This window comes from Pinus tabuliformis, chromosome 5_2 (assembly GCF_031772625.1).
Source record: "Pinus tabuliformis cultivar Carrire ecotype Pingquan chromosome 5_2, CPIR1, whole genome shotgun sequence".
Classification (NCBI taxonomy): Eukaryota; Viridiplantae; Streptophyta; class Pinopsida; order Pinales; family Pinaceae; genus Pinus; species Pinus tabuliformis.
The window spans coordinates 953,012,478-953,035,158 of record NC_142306.1 but is presented as its reverse complement, the minus strand read 5'-3'; the positions used below and the strand labels follow the sequence as shown (position 1 = coordinate 953,035,158).

At 38.8% G+C, this 22,681-nt stretch overlaps 2 pseudogenes; both read right to left on the bottom strand.

Annotated features, from left to right (window-relative positions):
• Positions 1–13,048: 13,048 nt before the first annotated feature.
• On the bottom strand, positions 13,049–16,358 carry LOC149162424 (CBL-interacting protein kinase 23 pseudogene; annotated as a pseudogene).
• Positions 16,359–16,852: 494 nt separating this feature from the next.
• On the bottom strand, positions 16,853–22,357 carry LOC149162423 (CBL-interacting protein kinase 32 pseudogene; annotated as a pseudogene).
• Between the last annotated feature and the right edge of the window lie 324 nt (positions 22,358–22,681).

Here is a 22,681-nt window from a genome sequence, read left to right as displayed (position 1 = left end):
TTGTCTCTGATTTTTGCAGCCTGTGATCAGTGTGTGTCTGTTTAAAAACCCCTTTTCTTTGCCTTAATTCCGCCTCCTTTGTACAAAAAGACTGTAGATGTTCTTTGTGTGTTTGTTACATCATTTACAATTTTCCATTGAAAGAGTAGAATAGTCATACTGGCGTCCTTGGATTTAGATCTGTCGTAAGTGTCGATTTTGATCTTAGGAGAAAGTTTGTTTGCTGTTGACAGTCGATTATGCTTTTACTTTTGCCTTTGGTTTGAATTTGAGACTTTCTAGTGTCGAAACGAGTGTTTATTTCAAAATCATAAAGTGTCGTAATCATCTCTACCTTTTGATTTCGAAAAAAAACTTGTTTGTGTTGGTCACTTGAAAGCAAATTCAGATTTGTACATCAACTTTGTTTTTAGGCATCAATATTAAGAAAGTGAAAACAAATACATGCATATGTGCATTTGCATATTGATAGTCTGTTTGGCTTGATTTAGGAAAAGTGCATCTACAGTGTGCTCTTTGCTCTTTGAGAAAAGATTGTGTCTTTCTTTTCCCCTTGTAGCTAGGATTTTCATTGCTGAAAAGAGATAAAAGTTTGCTTATCATATTTAGATTGCATTTTAGGAATTACATCTACATCTCATGGTGATACCAAAAGGCAAACTTCTAAGAAAGATCAACTTAAAATAAACTGAATGAATCTAACAACGCTTTGGAACTTAACGCACAACATTTAGAGGTCTAGGCTAGAGACGTATTCTGGCATCGTAAAGCCTGGTAATTGTTGTCCTCACTGATGGTTGGGTGATTCCTCCACTTTGAGACGATAAGTGCCAGTACGGACTTGTGCTCCCACGTACCGTCGAGTATATATTGGGAGACCCATATAGGCTTAAAACCTTTTATCCATAGGAAGCCGTGTTGGCCGCCCTACTGATTGCAATGCATCAAACACAGCATTCGGGAAGATTGACTGCCATACCGTAAAAAGTATTTTGCAGTTTTGTGATTGGTTTGGTACTCGCTCTACCTAGATCTCCAGAGCAGTCCCTTTCGTTCCTTTTCAGACTCCTTAACGGAAAAGGTCCATCTGAGCACTTGTCACTTCAGGCTCATTAAAAATCGAAGGAGACTAGAGTCATCTTTTGTTTTTTCTCGACTCTTAAAAATTGAAAAAACAAGTTGTGTCAAAGCGTCTAAAATTTATTTTAAACGGAATAATCATCACCTTTCCCTCGTTGATCTTCGAAGTTAGTCTCCCTTCATCACAAGTTCTTGTAGAATCGCTAGGAAATCTTTTGGATAGACTAGATATGTCTGAACAACCATCAACATCCAGGACTGTGTCATCCAATGCAGCAATGGTAGAGCCTCCTGCTGCTACTCCAACGATGTTCGATGGTATACCAACTGTCCCGGCAAGTTATCAACAACAAGCCAGAGTCCAATCGGAGACTGTTTCGACGACATGGTCAGTTCCTATTTCTTCATCCGGATTATCATCTGGTATTTCTTATGTTGAAACTCAACAAGTTGATCCAATGTGTCTTCAAAGGCCAATCTACCCTTTAAGTACTGGATTTCCACCATATGGAGGGCAGTATGCCTTTTCATTGTTCCCTCCCGGAGAACAACCATATGGGAGTTTACAACAAAGTTCAGGTCAAACTAGAATTACATCCAGCGGTTGGGTACCAATACTGCCTCAGCAACCAAGGGTTGTATATTCAATGCAACCAGTCCACCCTGTGTCGAATAATCCCACTATACCTGCTATGGTGACTGCATCGCAAGTACAAGCGTTACCTGTTGTATGTCAACCCCAAGTTTCTCAGGTTGCAATACAACAACCTCTTGTCTCAACGACTCAATCACAACCTCAGGTTAGTGCCTCCTTATCTGGAGCGACTCAGGCTCAAACGAGTACTGTGACTCCTCATCTTGGTCAATCATCCAGTATTGGGCATCAGCAAATGGTCCAACAACCATGGCTGGTTCAATCTCAACAACCGCCATTCCAGCAATCATATCAAGGACCTGAGCAACAAGTCTTTGTAAGTAATGGGAAACTGCATTTCCAAAGTGGTTATCAACAACCATACTATAATGGTTATGCCCATCAACCTTGTCAAAGTTGCCAGCATCAAATACATTATGCTGGTATGCAAAGACCCAATGCTCAGGCGATTCCATCTTATCCCGGGTATGCTTTGCCTAACCTGAATCAACAGTTGCCCTTTGTAGCAACTCTAGAATTACCAGATCTAAACCAGCTGACGAATGATCCAATTACTTATGCCCCTTGGTGGCCAGCGATTCCGCATAAACTTCCGTCAGATATTCCTAAATTTAATGGAAATCCGGGTGAAGACCCGTCGAATCATGTGATGACATTTCATCTGTGGTGTTCATCAAACACCCTAAATGATGATTCGATTAGGCTTCGCCTTTTTCAGAGGACGTTAACTGGTCCGGCAACAAAATGGTATATCGAATTGCCCAGAGCTTCATTTGACAACTTCAGTACCCTAGCCACAACCTTTTTAACCCATTTTCAGTTACCGATAAGGTACGAAACAAGAACAGAACGTCTTACCAATTTCAAACAAACAACGGCCACTCACATATCTGATCATATTCATGAGTGGCGACGTCGTCGTAGAATGGTAAAAACGTATGTTCCTGATCAGCTTTTAGCTGAATGGTTTATTAAGTCTTTGTTACCTTCCATTACAGAAGATGTGGCAAAAGGGGGACTCGTCACCGAAGAGCAAGTTATTGCTCGTGCGTAATATTTGGACTTGATTTACACTCAGTCCGGCACACTCTATGACAAAATACCTGACGCTCCTAGACCGGAATTCTTAGTCCATCCTCCTCCTAAATCAAACAATGACTCTCATGCCGACGATGGCATGATTGGCGCAACAGACAAGAAATCGACAAAGGCTACATCTAAAAAGGCCTGTAAGATTTCTAGTCAAAATGCAAATGAGGAACTTCTTGCCTCGGAAGTAAATGCCATGTCGACTGACAAGGGAAAACAACTGAAGCAACCAGGGGCAAGAAGAAAAAGAAAGGGAGAAAAAAGAAGCAGGATGAGTCATCTCCTGAAAAACCTTCTACAAACCCTTCTGGGCAAAGGAAACCCCCTGCGGGGTGTCATATATGCGATGAGGATCATTGGACGAGAGATTGTCCACATAAAACTGAAGTTAAGAAACTCTTTAAGAGTTCAAAAACCTCAGCAGTATTGACTGATCCATTTCCAAACCCGGGAACCAAACTGGTTGCTAATCAAAATGCTTCCCGATCCCAAGTGCTTATGTTGTTTATCTCAAAGCAGCAAAATGATGCTTTGACAAGGAATAAAGATTACGGGAATCCACAACTGTCAAATAACAAGGCTAATAAACAACCTAGTAGTTCGACAACAACTTTGACCAAAGTTATGTCACCCATCATTCCTGAACCAATGATAAAGTCGCCAAAGGGAGTAGTACACAAATCGACATTTAATCCTCGTGCCAAAGTAGCACAGAATTATAATATAGTAGAGGACCTGGCCCAATCGCCGTCCGCTATGTCGACACTTGAGGTACCACAAAATTGCCCCTCCCAAGAGAAAGCTTTATTATCAGCAATAGGTGGGATTGACCCAATGGATTCCAATCTTGTGGCCTTTAATCATAAAGGATATGACCCTCAGTTACCAACTCAACTAGCTTTCCTTATTCAAGTGAAAGCCCTCAACAAAACTATTCATCGAACAATTATTGATGAGGGGGCATCTACATGTATTATGTCGATGAGTTGCTGGAAAAAATTAGGCTCACCACCCTTGTCGAGATCGTCAACGACATTAAAAGCATTTGATGGACGATCATACACTCCATATGGGATTTTAAGTAACTTGCAAGTTGAACTGGGGGGCAAAACAGTAGAAATTGATGTTGAAGTAATCGACGGAAACCTCAATTACAACATCCTACTGGGAAGACCCTGGATATATGCCATGGCCGCAGTTGTGTCGACCTACTTCAGGAAGATTGCATTTCCCTTTCAAGGAGGAATTACAATCGTCGACCAACAAACATTTCTCCCCAATAGTTCATAAGTTACGGGAAGCATTCCAATGATCCATGGAAGCAATGATTCACTTCAAAATATTGGAGTAGGTCTCCTAAAATACCCTGCCTTAATGGGTACTTTTGCCCTACCGCCTCAAAGTAATCCGGCGGAAGTGGCCACAGTAGAAACCTACAATATGAAATCTTCTATATCTAATGGATTCAGAAGATTTCTAAACATTTTGTCAGCATGGATCATCGCCATTTTAGAAATATTGTAGCAATCGATTTTCTTGGCGTGGGGGGCAAACCCAAATCAATGCTCATCGAGTGTTTGGATAGATAGGTCTAAGGAATATGGTACCTCTTCAGATCCTTGGTCGCATGTACATTCTACAGACGAAGGAATCATTCAATCAATGATGATAGGGGAGGCACAATGGGAAGATTACCACCATCACTCCCATCTTCCGGATTACCACGAAGATTATTCCAGCAACCTTAATCATCCATCAGTTTTTGATTTTCTATCAAATACTGTAAATACAGTGGATTTCGAACATGGTTCTTATCTCGTGTCGACCTCGTTAAAAAATGAAACAAGGAGTTATGAGGATAGTTCTTTTACTGTGTCAACCTCATTAAAAAATGAAACAAATCCCTTTCCAAATCTCAAAGTTAAACCTTCATTCCAATCACCGAGTTGAATGCAATGAAGCTTGGGGGGCATGCACCTCGATTTGCGTTATTATGCTGGGGGCATGCAAACTTATTACGAGCAGTGTTACTGTAGGGTTCAAGCTCGTTAAAAAATAAACCCGCCACGAGCAGTGTTACTGCAGGGTTCAAGCTCGTTAAAAAATAAACCCGCATCGAGCAGTTTTAGCACATAGTTCAAGCTCGTTAAAAAATAAACATAAGACATGAGCAAATGTTTCCACCCACGTTTAAGCTGGTTAAAAAATGAACTATTCTTCGGTAAATAACCACCGTGAATGAAGCATTCCAGCCATTAAAGCATTGGTCGTGTTTGCACCGTCACCTCCACTTTTCATTGGCCGATCATTCACATCCATTTGATTGTTTACCCATTTTGAGGAACAACTGCGAAGAGTGATTTCACTAGCCATCCTTGTGACACTGCCGTGATTGGAAAATTCCAACCCTTACCTGGAATCATCTGCTACCCATTTTATCACTCGTTCCTCAAAAGACGAGTCTTCTTTAAGCTCTTTTCAACTGACTCATAAAATATGAAAAGATTGCCGAGTTTTGGCCTTCCAGCTCGTTAAAGTGACCGGAAGTGCTATCCCTCCTCTAGATTTTAATCTTTTTGGACCTGAGGGATTATTGCACAAAAAGATTGAGCGCTTGTTTTGTTCGGCTCGTTAAAACTATCGAAAATTCATCCCTTATGTATTGTTTTATACTTTTTCAAACTTAAGGGATTAGATGACAAAAAAGGAATTTCGGAGTTACCTTTACGTACCTTTTCAGACTCTCTAAAAATGAAAAGGACCGAGTTATCTTTTTCGTTAAACTCGTTAAAAAGATTAATAGTGACAAACTTGTCTTTAGACGATAACGAGTTTCACTATCACTAGGCTCGTTAAAACATAGCGATGGGTTTGCCCGAAGGGCAAATTATAGAACAAGCACATGTTATCCTCCTCAAGCTTGACAAAAATAAAGAGGTACTGGTCAGCAATGACTGGGGAAAAATTGGGAAGAAACTCAAAGAATCTTTATTGGTAGCAAGTCGCTCTTGAACATGACACTTCCACTCTGTGCCTGAGTCGGGTTGGGTTGTTTCATTCACCGGTCACATCACCATGGTCACGCCATACCATCCACATTTGGGGTAAATGCTACCAATCCATCACATAAGTGTCACCGACATGTTCAAGAGAAGTCATCCAGAGAAGTCATCCGTGTCCCATCCACTACCATACATTATACTTCCTTCTTTCATGACCGCCATCCTGAACCATGTATCATTAGATCGTTTTCACCTCCATCAAAATCATTTGCTCCGTTCCGTGTCATTGATGTGGGATTCATCAAGGCCCTCCTTTGACGGATCGCTTCTTGTCGACATCAGCTCATTATCCAAGAAGTTGATCTAGGAACACCCCATTCAGTACTTTGAAGCTTGCATGCCTCAATGGCAAGTTTCTCACTTCCGGCGACAGGTATACATCAATGACCTTCGACTGAAAGATTTTGCGTGGTGTTCGACGCCAAGTCCTTTATTCACACCACGTGAATTGTACTGCAGTACCTTGAGGGTCATTATCATTATCGCTGATTCCTCTCGCGCTTGTTAACAGTTTACATCATTGACTGGTAATCAAGCGATGTCTTTCCATGTTCGACTTCAAAACATTTCTCACATGGATCGAATTGTACTTCGAGTGAAGATCGAACGAGATTGAAGACCCTGGATCTAGTTTCATCCATCCGGGCTGCGATATATATTCAGGAAAAATAAAGACATTGAAATGTACAGCATTGCAGCACAGATAATCATCCTACCAAAAGGATGATGACTTCATCAGAATCATCAGTCTACCATCAGACGATTGTCTGTCCTATGTACATGAAAATGAATTTATAAAGCTGAGAATGGGAATGCCCGCCTCAGCTAGATCATGAAAACAATATGAAGATAATGTATTGTATTGTATCTTATTACATGTCTCCTCCCAGCATTGAAAGAACTTCAGATCCTCCTAATAAAGAATTTCACCCGATAAACGGCCTCATACTTTAGGGGGCAACTGTTATAGACATTTTTGTGCATTACAGCTCTAAGCATGAAATGTCCATAAATCAAGGGATCCTAAGTCCCTAAAAGTGTTGTTCCAGCTCCTAAAGAAACAAGGTCAACAAATTACAGCTTCTCCCAGAAGTTCTCCACCAGAAACTGCTCAGAACTAGTCAAATCAGGATCATTTCAGCTGCTCCACTAGCTAGCTGCGTTGCAAAGCACCCAAATACATTGGCTAGGTGCGTTGCAACGCACTTGAATGCACTACCAGGGTGCGTTGAGCGGGAAATGACAAGTGGAAGAGTCATTCCATGAGGTGGAGAGACAATGGAAGCTTCCAGAATCTTCTCCAATGACACTTGCCTCACTGAATTCGACCAGTGATGAGTAAGAGGCTCTCAGTCTCCAAGTGGAAGCAAGAACTGACAGAGAGAGGCCACTAATCAATTCATGAGCTGACTCATCCTCTTTGCATACATCTATATATGGATCCCTCACCAAGAGATCCGGAGGCTGGAATTTTGTACATTGTAGAGAATTGCTGTTGGTTTTGAGATAGAGATCAGAGTATTGGGTGATTTATGCTTTGTTGGAGGTGAAGAGGGGATTCCTTTGCTGGGGGGTTGATGCTGGATCAGGAATCATCAGTTGTAACTCCTCCTGGACCTTCTTGTTATATCAATAAAACTATTTGAGTTTCTCCTACATGCTTGTGTATCAATGATGTTTTGTTATATTTGCATGTTTAGCTTAAATCTGATCCTAAGCTATTTATGAATATAAATCCATGTCTTTGTGTAGTTTTCCTCTTCTGTGATCTTGCAAGAACTTGGTGAAGCTGGGCAAGTAAGGGAGCAGGTAGCTGGAAGCTGTCAAAGAGGAGAGAGATTGGATCAAAGGACTAGCGCAAGACACAGGTTGGTTCATCCTATTCCCCTTCGTTTATAGTTCATAAAGAAGAATACGAAAGTAGTTTTCTCTGTTTGTTTCTAAGGTACTGTCACACCTTAGTGGGATAGGGGCGTTCTGAGTAGACACTTTTCCCGTTAACAATATGGTGTACTTATGAATATATATACAAATTAATTGTAAAAGAGAAAAAAAATCACCTATTTTGGTTAACTTAAGTTAGAAACCTAGTTGGTAGTCGAGGGATCTTATAGGGATAGCATCCCTAAGCGACTTTAGAAAATAGGCCTTTGACTTCGAATTCTTCAGTCTTGTTCTTCTTTGGTGGAGTTTCATCAACAACGTTTGCATGTTCTCTCTCTTTTTTTATTCCTTGGATTTTCAAGACATTGACTCTTGTAATGTCCCATCTTATGACAATTGTAGCATTCAATCTTTGATATATCAACCTTCTTATTTGGTCCTTTGAATTTATTATATCCTCCCTTCTTCTTGTGATTAGCAAAGTATGCATTGGAGGTGTTGTCCTCATCTTCTTCCTTCTTATTATTTTCTAATGAGACGTGAACTTCTTCTTGACTGCAAGAATTCCACATTTTTTCAAAGGATGGTGTAACTAATACCTGATGCAAAAGAGCTCCATGATTTTGGTAGACCTAATAGTGAAACAATCATAAGTTATTTTTTAGGTATAGCTTCATCGATGGCTTGTAGTTCATCTCTTATTCAAGAGATCCTCACAAAATATGAAGAAACAATATCATCTTTTGTCATCTTCATTATTCTTAGTTCATTCTTGAGACTGACTATTTGTCTAATGTTCTTGATAGTGAATAGTTTGGAGAGAACTTCATACATCCCTTCAGTAGTATCTGTGTTGGATATGTAGGGAATTAGATTGTATTTTATTCTATCTACTATTAGATTCATGGCCAAGCTGTTTGTTTCCCTGTACTTTTCATTTCTTGTATCATATGTTGGTTCCTTAACTTTTCCTAGAACAAAATACAATACTTTATGCTTAGCAAGGATGATATCTATCCTCTTCTTTCACGCCCTATAGTTGGAGGCTCCTTCTAGCTTATTTTCAGTCTTCATTGTCATGTCTTCTTTTCTTAATATAGATAGTAGGCCTTCCTCTTCTTATATGATCCTTTTTCTTTGACCCTTTCAATAGATCTTCAGGCTATCTTTTTCTTTCCTTCTTTACCTTAGCTCTGATCCCATGTTAGAAAATCAAAAAGGCAAAAACATTCTCTTATGTTGATAATTAATTGTGTTATTCTTATAGTCTTATTTACTTTCTTTATGTTGTTCATTTATCTTATTTTCATCAAGCAATCATCAAATCAAAACATGAATATCAGTGACACCAGATATAGACACTCAGCCAGGGCTAAAACCCCTCTATAGGGGAAAACCCAGTCAAACTCTTCCACTAGTAGATTCAAATCAAAATGAGATAAAAAAAGACTTTTGACTAGACCAAAAGACCTTCCTCACTCCACCAAGTCAACCTCCCAAGATGATTATGCAAACTCTATTAGTCTCTTCTTGTCAACCAGCTTCAACGCATCAGCTACACAAAATTTCAGCCCCCAACTTCCATAATCTTGACCCTATTGCAGATTTTAAATTTTGGCTCTCCCAGTAGCTTCATAATTTCATATGTGTGAGTCAAAAAGAGAGAAAAACAACTTTTTCTTTCTTGACAAATGTCTCCTTCTCCTCCCCTAGGATTTTCTCCTTCTTCTTGGGAAATTTTCTCTTCTTTTCTACCTCCACCTACTGCAGATCAAAATTCTTGGTTGGTGCTCAAATGAGGTCGAATAACTACTAATATATAGTGAATCTATGAGGTCAAATCCCTTGATGAGGCTGACTTGTCCTTCTTTGAGGCTGAGTTGGTAGAGGAGGCCTAAATGACATATTTGGCACAAAAATAATTTTCTTTCTTGACTCAAGAAGACTAAGAAGGGTCTATTACATGTTGACATGGACAAGGAATCTTGACATAAACCCTAGAAGCCTACAATTGAGGCTTTGACATATTAATCATTGACCCAAGCATGAAACCCATTCTTTAATAAGTCAATTTCTTTTACAATAAATTTATTTTTCTTTCTTTTGAAAAATACATTACATTATGACTCAAATATAATTATGAACATTGAAACTAGTTACATTCTTCAACACATTTAGCTAGAGAAGAGGAGAAGCATCAAAGGAGACTTGTGGATTGGAGCCCTTTCTAAACACAAGGGAATAATTGGAAAAATAACACATTGTGTCTCAAAAGTTCAAGGCTGCAATATGAAGGGGTGTCAATGACCATGAAATTCACGTACTTGTCTCTAAAATGGTGGCGATCATTTTGAAATGTATTAGTAGAGATGACACAACGTCTTTCCAACTCTATTAGTAGTAGTCCTAAATACATTTTCTTTAAGTGCCGTGAAAAACTTTTTTAAATTATGCTCAAAGGCTAATGGTTTTGAAGACACTTATTTACTTTGGAAGAATCAAGGAGCATGAATATTCTATGTTTTGGACATTTTGGATATGTAAAGATAATTTATTACGCGTGTTAAAATCTAGACTTGTTACAAGGGTTGTTGAGAAGCATGTAAAAATTTTGAGTCATGTCAAGCAATTTCTTCCAAGACATTTCAATTACATAGTGATGTCCGAAGATAAATATTCAATACCTCTTCCTTTTGTAGATATGTGTGACCATCAAATTATATAAGAGATTGATGTTGAAGGCCTTAAAGAGATATTGAGCAAGATGAAAAAGAGTATGTGTGGTGCACATATCAAAATCTAATGATGTCATTTGCCCTAAGGTTCATAAACCCTAGGTAAGTCTTGAATAAAATGACTTTGAAAGGTCTAGAGTTTGTACAAAACCATAGAACTAGAAGGTGATGTTTCCATTGAAAGAAGAAAACCTAGATATTGCAAATGACATCATGCTGATGAGGATAACAAATACCATGAAGTTGCAAGATGGATGCAAGAAGACTAAGATCAAGAGGGAGTTGAAATTTCCCTACTATCCTCAAAATATAAGTATCTTATGTCTCTCTTCCTTGATTATTATTGTTGTCTTACTATTAGTTAGTCTCTTGTATTTGTATGCTTTGTTTGGTTGTAATTGTTCTTCTATGGATTTCTAGTGAGGATTGCAGGGACATAGTAAAGGCTACCTAAAATTTGGTGTTGGGAAATCAATAGAGATAACAGTTAAATGATTTCCCTTATTAATGACATTATCTTGTGATGTTTTTGTTATTGTTATTAGTTATTACGATTTATCTTTTGTTATCATCAAGACTAATGCCAAGCAACAAAATAGAGAGAACACAAGATGTAGGCACGATGCCAGGGAAAAACCCCACTCTAGGGGAAAACCTAATCAAATATTTCCTTCAGTAGATTCAAGATGAGATGACCAAGACCCTTACAAACTAGACTAGACTCCCTCCATCAAGTCATCCTTCATCCTTCAACATTGCAACCTTATCACTGTCATAATATCCAAACCTTGAACTGAACCTTGAAACCATATCATTGTACTAGCATCAAGACTGATCACTGTGGTAGCACTAGAAATCATTAGAATATCTTCATAGAATAGTACCGAAATATCCATGAAATTTGTCTTTTTCCTTCACTCAATTCTGCATCTATATCACAGAAAGTAGGCTGAGATTATCCCTGTGATTCATATGAATCCTTCTCTAAAAACCGAACTTCTTTTCTGAGCTTGTCTTCTAAAATTACCACTGAAACTTCCTCTTTGAAATAATGCGAGCTTCTGTACTTACACCAAAAAAACTTTTGTCTTGTCGGAACTGTTATCTCTGTGATTTCCAAACTTGAATTTAAGAGAGATCTGATTCTTCTTGATCGTATTTTATGTGAAGTCCTTAAATGGGTATATATAGTGGTTCCTCCACATAAATGAGCTGACATGTCTATTTGAATAGATGTGTCACCGTTTTAAGGTCGACATGAAGATAATTGTTTGAGGCCAACTTGAAGACTTTGATAAATAATTTCTTGAGGATTTTGAAGAGGCCAAGTAGATTACTTTGCTGAAGGAGATGACTTGATGTAGGAGTCAAACAATAAATGAATTTGACAATAACCTAAAGCCTACAATGGAGTCCTGACCTGTTAGGGTCCTATAAATTATAGGATCTCAAGGTGATTAAGTATTTTTTATTTGTGATTTCATATTCTACATAATTTCAATATTCAAATGATTTCCAAAAATATGAAAAAAGAAAATGAAAAGAGGGTATGTTAAAAAATAAATAAGAAAGAAAAAAAAGGAAATAAGAACCCCACAAAAGAAAAATAGAAAATAATACTGAAAGTGTTGCAAGTCTAAGTGCCACTACTGATAAGTTAGTTCTTTTAACTCATTATCAAATAAGGTTGTGTGCAAATTGTTTTTGAATGCCACAATGACTAAAATTTTATTTAGGTCATATAGTTTAATCATGACTGAACACATTTAATTTTTTTTAAATAGGTTGGTGAATAAAGGTTTACCAAATAGTTTTATCTTGGTAAATCAGTAGCTAGGTAGAAATAAAATTGATTCAATAGTTTAATTTGAATCAATGGCGAAATAAGTTATAGGATAAGGTAGATTTTCATAAAAGAAAAATGATTTGGGTCTACTAGTTTAAGTGCACCCTGCAAAGCAAGAAGAGAAAATGTTAGCTTAGAAAAAGAATTGAAATGCAAAAGGGTAGGTAGAAGCACTATGGTGGTTAGAGGAAAAGCATGAAGCTTTTATCCTAATATTTTCATGTGTAGAGCAAAGGCAAAAGGATTAAAGTTTTACTCTAAAGTCAGATATATCAAATAATATTTGATATTTTATCCCCTATCCCTAAAGTTTCAATACCCCAAATTCACCCCTCCGCTCATATTTTCATCCATCTACCTACCCCATTATGCTCCAATCATTTCCCCGCTATGCATTAAATTCATTTCTCCCGACCCCACCGAGCGTTGCATCACGTCACCTTAATATCCTACCGCCTTTCCAATCATCCATGCCCACCTCTTAAAATTCGATGGCCCACGTTACGTTTCGCCCCCCACCCCCCCAACCATATGAACTTTACCGGGGGGGTGAAATGGGCAGTTTTCAAACCCGTACCCACTATAACATGTCACCACCACACGGTTTCACACCCCCTTGGCCGAAACCATTAGCCACCTACCCCCCCCCCCCCCCCCTAAAAAAAAAGTGGTTTCTCTACCAAGCAAAACCACTACCCTATCTGTTGCACTCCCGCCAGTCACCCTTCGCCATGTCATCTGCCCGTTGCTCCCGCCAATCATATCTGCTCCCTCCAAAATTAATCTATTAAGAAATTAAATGGTTTAACCGTTAATCCAACGGACCCGCGCCACCATCAACGAGAAAGCCCAGAACATTATAAAATCCCTCCTTTCACTCATTAACCGGTTACTGAGTTCATACACTGCACTGCCATTGTCCTGTTACAGGAGAGCCAATTCAAACTGCACCTGTTTCACCCGGCCGAGCATCGTACCTGCTAATTTTTGTTCAAGTTGGCTCCTCTGTTTCTTGTTATCTTGAACTTAATTCTATTTCTGCACCCTGTAAACTTGCATAATCAAGACACCATCTATGTTCTAACCCTTTAGCCAATCATGCCTTCGAAAGACAAGGGACAAGAGGAACCCGTGAGTCCTCTGATCCACCCTCCCATTGATTTTCACCACATCCCTTTGGCAGACAGAGACTATAAAATCCATGAAACCCTCTGTGAATTTGATCTTTTTGAGATGTATTGTTGGCTTGAGGACAAGTTTATAGATAAATCTAATGATATTCAACTGTGGGAATCCAATTTTCCCCACTATATCTTTCCTTGTACCCACAACACCCCTGAATTTGTCAGGAAATGTCATGCATGTTATCTACCTAGCCAAAGAGCTATTATTGCCCCCACTGGAGAAATTCTATTCACCATCACTCCCCAAGCTATAGACCAAATGATGCAAGCTCCTACAGTAGAGAATGCCACCCCTTTTTCCCATGAAGCACTTGTTGAATTGTATTAGAAACTGGACTTTTCTAAAAGAGCCAAAACCCTTTATATTTTCTTGACTGAAGATGCCCCATTACCCAAGAAAATTCCTCCCTATCTGTTATCACAAAACCAGTACTAGGGACTGCAACCAAGCAAGGTCTCATGTAACTGTTTCAGACCATACTTTAGATTAGGAATTAGCCTTCCTAATCAGAGAGGGCTCTCTCACAACTCTTGACAAAATCCTTCAAACACTAGATGGCTAACTCTTTATTTACTTATGAAAGCATAACTGGTTGGAAACACATCAAACTGGCTCTCATTGGGCTATGGAGTCTATAATATCAAGTAAACAAGGAAAAACACAGTGACCTCATAGAAATCAAGGCTCTTAGCATTACATGTCAAACATATTTCACCAAAACATAGCTTGCTGTATACACAGGAAGTCAGAGCATATATTTATGAATTCTGAGTGATTGCATACAACAAAACCATAAAATAACATAAAGTACCACACATCATCACTACATTTGATCATGACAATCCTTCGAGAATCTTGAGAAGAGAATAACTCTGTTTTACTATTACTGTCAAAAAAGGTCTTACAATGGCCCAAAACAACACTGTTTTTCTATTAAGTATCCAACCCTTTCTACATCTAACCTTGGCCCATATATAGGCAAGCAAAACTAAAACACCTCGAGCTTCCTCCTCCAGCATGAGGGGAGCCTCGAAGGTGGCTATTAACTATTCCTACATGCTACTAACTAATGCATTAATTACAAACATGCTGAACTATAATTACACACAATCCTAATCAAACTAAAATACTAATTTCATTCTCCTCGTATACTTGATACTTTCTTGAATGCTTTGGCAGCTGTCCTCCTTCAATTAATCTGATATGGCTGAGTTACGGATGCAATGAACGCTGACTTGGGATGCTTGAAAGCGCTGATGGCTCATTTAATGACCAGAAAGTGTGCTCCTATTATAATGGTCTGTGTCTCCCAACCTTCTCCGAAAGTGTAGCAACATGTTCCCAAATCATTTAACAACCCCAGGCATGAAGTACTACCATGTTTTTGAATGTACTGTAGGTGGCATAGACAGATGTCTCTCTTTCACAAGTCCTGCTCACAGTATTACACTAGCTGCTCTGTGCTTTTTTAAAATCATCACCTACAGCAGTTTCGTAGCGCGCTACGAAACTGCTGTAGGTGATGATTTTAAAACACAGTCCCCCTCACTGGTTTTCTGCTAACACTGTGCTACATTTATTAACGATCTTCCTCATTCCAACAAATGAACAACAATTTGCAAATAATCCTGTTTAGCTGCCAGGCTTCAATGTCAATAGCTTTTCCTAAAAACAAACTCAAATAGCATGCTCGGATTCCTCTGCTTTCTGGAGATACTTTTAGGCCTGCCGAAAGGTTCTTGTAAAACTTATGAAATTCCAAGGTATCACCTCCAGCCTTGCGGACTTCAACCATAAAAAGAGAAGAAGCTACTTCAAATACCTTTGTAGCTACATTCAAATGACCCTTTCTTCCAGTCTTTGAACCTTGCATCTTCATCTTGTAATTTCTCTTTTGCACATTGAATCCAAGAGGCTTTGCAGCTTCCTCAATTTTTGATACTATCTCGTTTGCAGGGCGTTTAGATGCAAACCTCGTTTCTTGCTTAACCATACCCATGTCCATTTCAAAGAGATTGCCAAGATTGAGACCCTGGAACATGGAGATAAGTTCAAATGCATTCATCACCTCTGGTTTTGTTTCCCTTTTTTTCTGTAACAAGATGTTCTTCTGAACCATTGAAAACAGCATCAACATCATCCAGATTTACATCTTCTTCTTCATTAAACTTGGGTGGCTTATAACCTTTCTTGAACCATTCATTGTCTAAAATCTCAGGTACTGTAATTCGTGTCTTAGGGTTTGGGTCCAAAATCCTTGTAATTAATTTCTTTGCACCAGAAGAAAACCATGAAGGGCATGTAAAATCTGATTTATATATCTTTTTATACAATGTCATAAGGTTTGGATCATCAAAAGGCAAGTAACCTGCTATTAAAACAAATAGGATGACACCACATGACCACAAGTCTGCAGTTGCCCCATCGTAACCTTTATCATTGATGACCTCACGAGCAACATAATTGGGTGTTCCACAAGTAGTGTGAAGCAAACCGTCATCCCTGACTTGTTGAGACAGTGCACTTAGGCCAAAATCTGATACTTTAAGATTTCCATATGTATCCAGAAGCAAATTTTCTGGCTTCAAGTCCCTATAGTAGACACCCTTACTATGGCAGTAATCAACATCATTAATAAGCTGCTGGAAGTATCTCCTTGCTTCATCTTCCTTCAACCTTACATGGTTAACTATTTTGTCAAAGAGCTCGCCTCCAGATATAAACTCAAGTATAATGTAAATTCTTGTCTTACTGGCCATGACCTCATACAGCTGGACAACATTTGGATGCTTAATCAACTTCATGGTTGATATTTCCCGTTTTATCTGATAGTTAACCCGTTGAATAGTATTGTCTTCATCCCAATAATAAGAATTAGATTTCTGTATTCCCCATCTTTATATTGTGAGTCATCATCTGCTTGCCCATCCATCATCCTTCAGGTATAAGAAATTCAGCTTGCAGACACTCTGTTCAAACAACCACATGACAATCAACTTTCATACACAACAACACATTAATTCATCAGGCGCTCTCGACCTCCCTCATTCACCGGTACCATGATATGCTCCATTCAATGCATATAACAACCACAGGTCCACAACGATTATACCAACAACCGACAGTAAACACAGAGTAATCAAATCGACCTCAATCCATCAACAACTCTCTGGTATTCAACTGACATTTAGGGAATCGACCACCTATTATGTAGAGCGGTTTACATTACAGGCTACCCAAATTGCTATGCTTCTGACTTTTGTATTACATATTTAGCATATTGATTTAACCTTTTTGCTACAGGTGCACAAAGAAATCAATAGTCCAATCTGTAAATCCTCCATGCTATTATGTCCTCGAGCGCGGGTTCCAGCAACTGCTTCACTTGAAACAAGGTTGTCATTCCTATAAAATAGTTTCTCTGGCGTGCTTCCAATAAAAGCCGATAATTTGGGAAGCTGAAAACAGAATTGATACGCATTTTGATCATTTTCCTGAAAACATAATTGCCAGATGTCTCATTATAACAACAGTAACTATTGATCACCCCTGCCACCTGTTTGCGTAGAAAAAGAGGTCTTATGAAGCTAGGCCACGATGATAATGAGCTACGTCTCCTTCATCAAACACTTGCGCCCATACATTAAGCTATTCCATGAATTTGCCACGGGACCAAAAGACGTGTCTCTTCATAGACTCTAATAATCCCGAAGACAAATCTTCCAAAATTGATTCAACCTTCATATTGATAAGGTTCTGGCTTTTAGCTTCTTCGATCTTCGACATGAACACTTTCAGAACTGCATTCTTCATATCTGCCTTCGCCTCTTCCATATGGATATTGTCGGACAAAATGATACAAGTAATGCAGCGGCCTTAGCTCTTGGAAATCCCATTGTCCTTCCACAACTTTTCGCTCTGTTTGCCTTTGATAACGCGGGTTCAATCCTCCATAATAGTGTAAGAGGCTCGAAAACATATGACGAAGGTCCAAAGCTATCAGACATAACTCAAATATTTTTGCATGATAAGTTACAACAGATGGTCTGTCCATTTTAGAAGAGACAACTGCTAGCATTTCAAAAATGGCTGAAACAGAAGCTTCTCCATTCTCTACAGCCTTTCCATAAATTCTAACAATCGGATCAAGCAAAAGCCGCACTGAGATCTTTTCAGACATGAGAATGTGGATTGAAGCAGCCTTTGTGCATACTGTTGAACCTGAGTCAGTAGTAAATTGTGAATGCAACACTAAAAGACCAACAATTTCTTCCAAGTATGGATTCAAAAACCCGCCCAGCTTCTGCACAATTGCTTCTAAAACACTAAGAACAGAAATCAAAAAGGCTCCCCCAGAAGATGTGTTCCCTTCAAAGTCTGCCATCTTGGACACTGTTGCTTCTTTATATGAAGACAAGCAAACCCGCCATGTCTTTTTAAGGATATATTTAATAATGTGAGGAAGATGAGCCAATGCTTGTGGCCCCAGTTCAGTAACAAAAGAAGCTATGCAATGCAAGCAACCTGAGGAAAGGGCTACATCATTTGCTGTGAGATTTGCAACAACAGGACTAAGACAGTCACTAAAGGTACTGGGAAAGTTCCCTACAAATTTCTTTGCCAGGACATCTAATGTGGCAACTGCTGCAATTTTCGCTCTCACAGAGGAATCTTCTGGGATCTCACAAATACCAGTATTTAAGGTGACAAATCATTCTTCAACCATTATGTGAACATTGAAATGATAGACTAAGAGGAAACAGAATAAGCAACCGGTGTATTAGAAAAGGCAGCAAAGCCTTGAGCCACTTCTCCATTACCACCTTGATTTATATTGCTGATGTAGTTCCAGTTAATAATTCACTTTAATCATTCACTTCCATCCTTCTCATGCATTTGAATACAAGGTTTAACCCCTGAAGTCTGGGCCTTCAATGAAAACTCGAACAAATCCCCAGTTTCATAGCACGCTACGAAACCACTCAAACAGGTAGCGCTGCGAAACTGCTGAAAAGAATTCAGGTGCTGCGAAAACACCCACTCTTTAAGCCAGGCTAAAAATTTTTAACTACAGCAATTTCAGTGATAACAGTGGCTCCACTTGGGATAGTGTGCCCTTGTGGTGCACTAAGAACATGCAGCTCCAGTGCCTTATCTATTTTGACAAACTGAAATTTTCTTGACAAGCATGACTGTAGGAGAATAAGAGCTATATCTACTGAAAAGAAATGCTCAGTTAACCTTGAGCTTATTTGCATTTACCTCTACCTACCTACCCTAACCATTTCAACTTCTTCAGCTCAATCAATATGAAACTTCCAATGCAGCCAATCATTAGCCTCATCTGATATTTGATTTCTTTGACTGTCCTGGAGTTCAGGGCCAATGTGATAGTGTGATGACCGCTGCCACTGAAACTGTTTCTGACTGTATCGGATTTCAAATCCAATGTGATAGTGTAAAGACCACTGCCACTGAAATAGTCTCTGATCTTCATATGAAAACTGAAACACTGGAGAGTAAAACTCTTCCATGTAATCAGCTATAGGGTCCCAGAACACATGATCAGCTTGTCCTTCCTTGAAACTTTCCAGCTGTGCAAACTGATCTTCAACCACGGTGTTCAGTTCCTCAATCATGAAAGAGAGAGGAACCAGCATAGTCTCCTTGCGCTCTGTCACAGGAAACTTTTGAGAATAATAATCATGATCATGAAAATTGTATGCCTGAATTTGTCCTTCTAAACCTTCAATTTCTTTCTCAATATCTTTGGCAATTTCATCAAAAAATTTCATCTTATCCTCTGACTTGCAGTCAAAGGATTTCAGATATGAAGACAAGGATAAGGAAAAAGATTCATTTGTTTCTTCTTGATTGTGATCATTATTCCATTGTTTAAAACCTTCAACTGAAGGAGAGTTTACTTCCACCTCTGACCTATCTATCCATTCCTCCAAGAACATAAGCCAAAAGTCTGGCAATGACTTAATGGACTTGGCAGGCAAGCATTCAACCCACTGTTTGCATTTCCCTTGGAATGAATCATAAAATAACCTTATGCAAACATCCTCATGTTTAATTCTAAGAAGCTGTGCAAATTCACAAAAATCTGATATATGATCCAAAGTTAAACTCAGATTCTCTCCGTTAAATTTTGGACCATTCCTTAGAAAGTATGCATCCTTGGGAAAATGATTTGGGAAACCATGAATTCCTGAGAAATCTATGCATGCATACCTTGAACAAAGAAGAGCAGCTTCTGGGTCTTTCATAACTCCAGTGGAATCACCATGAATATATAAACCTTGAATTCTTCAACAATGGAGTCGCCAAGGTAGTTTTGCAGCCTTGAAAATCATTTGAACTCCTGCTACCTTCAGAAATCCAATCTTAAGCTCCCGGCAGACGCACCAAAATGTTATCACAAAACCAGTACTAGGGACTGCAACCAAGCAAGGTCTCATGTAACTGTTTCAGACCATACTTTAGATTAGGAATTAGCCTTCCTAATCAGAGAGGGCTCTCTCACAACTCTTGACAAAATCCTTCAAACACTAGATGGCTAACTCTTTATTTACTTATGAAAGCATAACTGGTTGGAAACACATCAAACTGGCTCTCATTGGGCTATGGAGTCTATAATATCAAGTAAACAAGGAAAAACACAGTGACCTCATAGAAATCAAGGCTCTTAGCATTACATGTCAAACATATTTCACCAAAACATAGCTTGCTGTATACACAGGAAGTCAGAGCATATATTTATGAATTCTGAGTGATTGCATACAACAAAACCATAAAATAACATAAAGTACCACACATCATCACTACATTTGATCATGACAATCCTTCGAGAATCTTGAGAAGAGAATAACTCTGTTTTACTATTACTGTCAAAAAAGGTCTTACAATGGCCCAAAACAACACTGTTTTTCTATTAAGTATCCAACCCTTTCTACATCTAACCTTGGCCCATATATAGGCAAGCAAAACTAAAACACCTCGAGCATCCTCCTCCAGCATGAGGGGAGCCTCGAAGGTGGCTATTAACTATTCCTACATGCTACTAACTAATGCATTAATTACAAACATGCTGAACTATAATTACACACAATCCTAATCAAACTAAAATACTAATTTCATTCTCCTCGTATACTTGATACTTTCTTGAATGCTTTGGCAGCTGTCCTCCTTCAATTAATCTGATATGGCTGAGTTACGGATGCAATGAACGCTGACTTGGGATGCTTGAAAGCGCTGATGGCTCATTTAATGACCAGAAAGTGTGCTCCTATTATAATGGTCTGTGTCTCCCAACCTTCTCCGAAAGTGTAGCAACATGTTCCCAAATCATTTAACAACCCCAGGCATGAAGTACTACCATGTTTTTGAATGTACTATAGGTGGCATAGACAGATGTCTCTCTTTCACAAGTCCTGCTCACAGTATTACACTAGCTGCTCTGTGCTTTTTTAAAATCATCACCTACAGCAGTTTCGTAGCGCGCTACGAAACTGCTGTGTGATTTAAAAACACAGTCCCCCTCACTGGTTTTCTGCTAACACTGTGCTACATTTATTAATGATCTTCCTCATTCCAACAAATGAACAACAATTTGCAAATAATCCTGTTTAGCTGCCAGGCTTCAATGTCAATAGCTTTTCCTAAAAACAAACTCAAACAGCATGCTCGGATTCCTCTGCTTTCTGGAGATACTTTTAGGCCTGCCGAAAGGTTCTTGTAAAACTTATGAAATTCCAAGGTATCACCTCCAGCCTTGCGGACTTCAACCATAAAAAGAGAAGAAGCTACTTCAAATACCTCTGTAGCTACATTCAAATGACCCTTTCTTCCAGTCTTTGAACCTTGCATCTTCATCTTGTAATTTCTCTTTTGCACATTGAATCCAAGAGGCTTTGCAGCTTCCTCAATTTTTGATACTATCTCGTTTGCAGGGCGTTTAGATGCAAACCTCGTTTCTTTCTTAACCATACCCATGTCCATTTCAAAGAGATTGCCAAGATTGAGACCCTGGAACATGGAGATAAGTTCAAATGCATTCATCACCTCTGGTTTTGTTTCCCTTTTTTTCTGTAACAAGATGTTCTTCTGAACCATTGAAAACAGCATCAACATCATCCAGATTTACATCTTCTTCTTCATTAAACTTGGGTGGCTTATAACCTTTCTTGAACCATTCATTGTCTAAAATCTCAGGTACTGTAATTCGTGTCTTAGGGTTTGGGTCCAAAATCCTTGTAATTAATTTCTTTGCACCAGAAGAAAACCATGAAGGGCATGTAAAATCTGATTTATATATCTTTTTATACAATGTCATAAGGTTTGGATCATCAAAAGGCAAGTAACCTGCTATTAAAACAAATAGGATGACACCACATGACCACAAGTCTGCAGTTGCCCCATCGTAACCTTTATCATTGATGACCTCACGAGCAACATAATTGGGTGTTCCACAAGTAGTGTGAAGCAAACCGTCATCCCTGACTTGTTGAGATAGTGCACTTAGGCCAAAATCTGATACTTTAAGATTTCCATATGTATCCAGAAGCAAATTTTCTGGCTTCAAGTCCCTATAGTAGACACCCTTACTATGGCAGTAATCAACAGCATTAATAAGCTGCTGGAAGTATCTCCTTGCTTCATCTTCCTTCAACCTTACATGGTTAACTATTTTGTCAAAGAGCTCGCCTCCAGATATAAACTCAAGTATAATGTAAATTCTTGTCTTACTGGCCATGACCTCATACAGCTGGACAACATTTGGATGCTTAATCAACTTCATGGTTGATATTTCCTGTTTTATCTGATAGTTAACCCGTTGAATAGTATTGTCTTCATCCCAATAATAAGAATTAGATTTCTGTATTCCCCATCTTTATATTGTGAGTCATCATCTGCTTGCCCATCCATCATCCTTCAGGTATAAGAAATTCAGCTTGCAGACACTCTGTTCAAACAACCACATGACAATCAACTTTCATACACAACAACACATTAATTCATCAGGCGCTCTCGACCTCCCTCATTCACCGGTACCATGATATGCTCCATTCAATGCATATAACAACCACAGGTCCACAACGATTATACCAACAACCGACAGTAAACACAGAGTAATCAAATC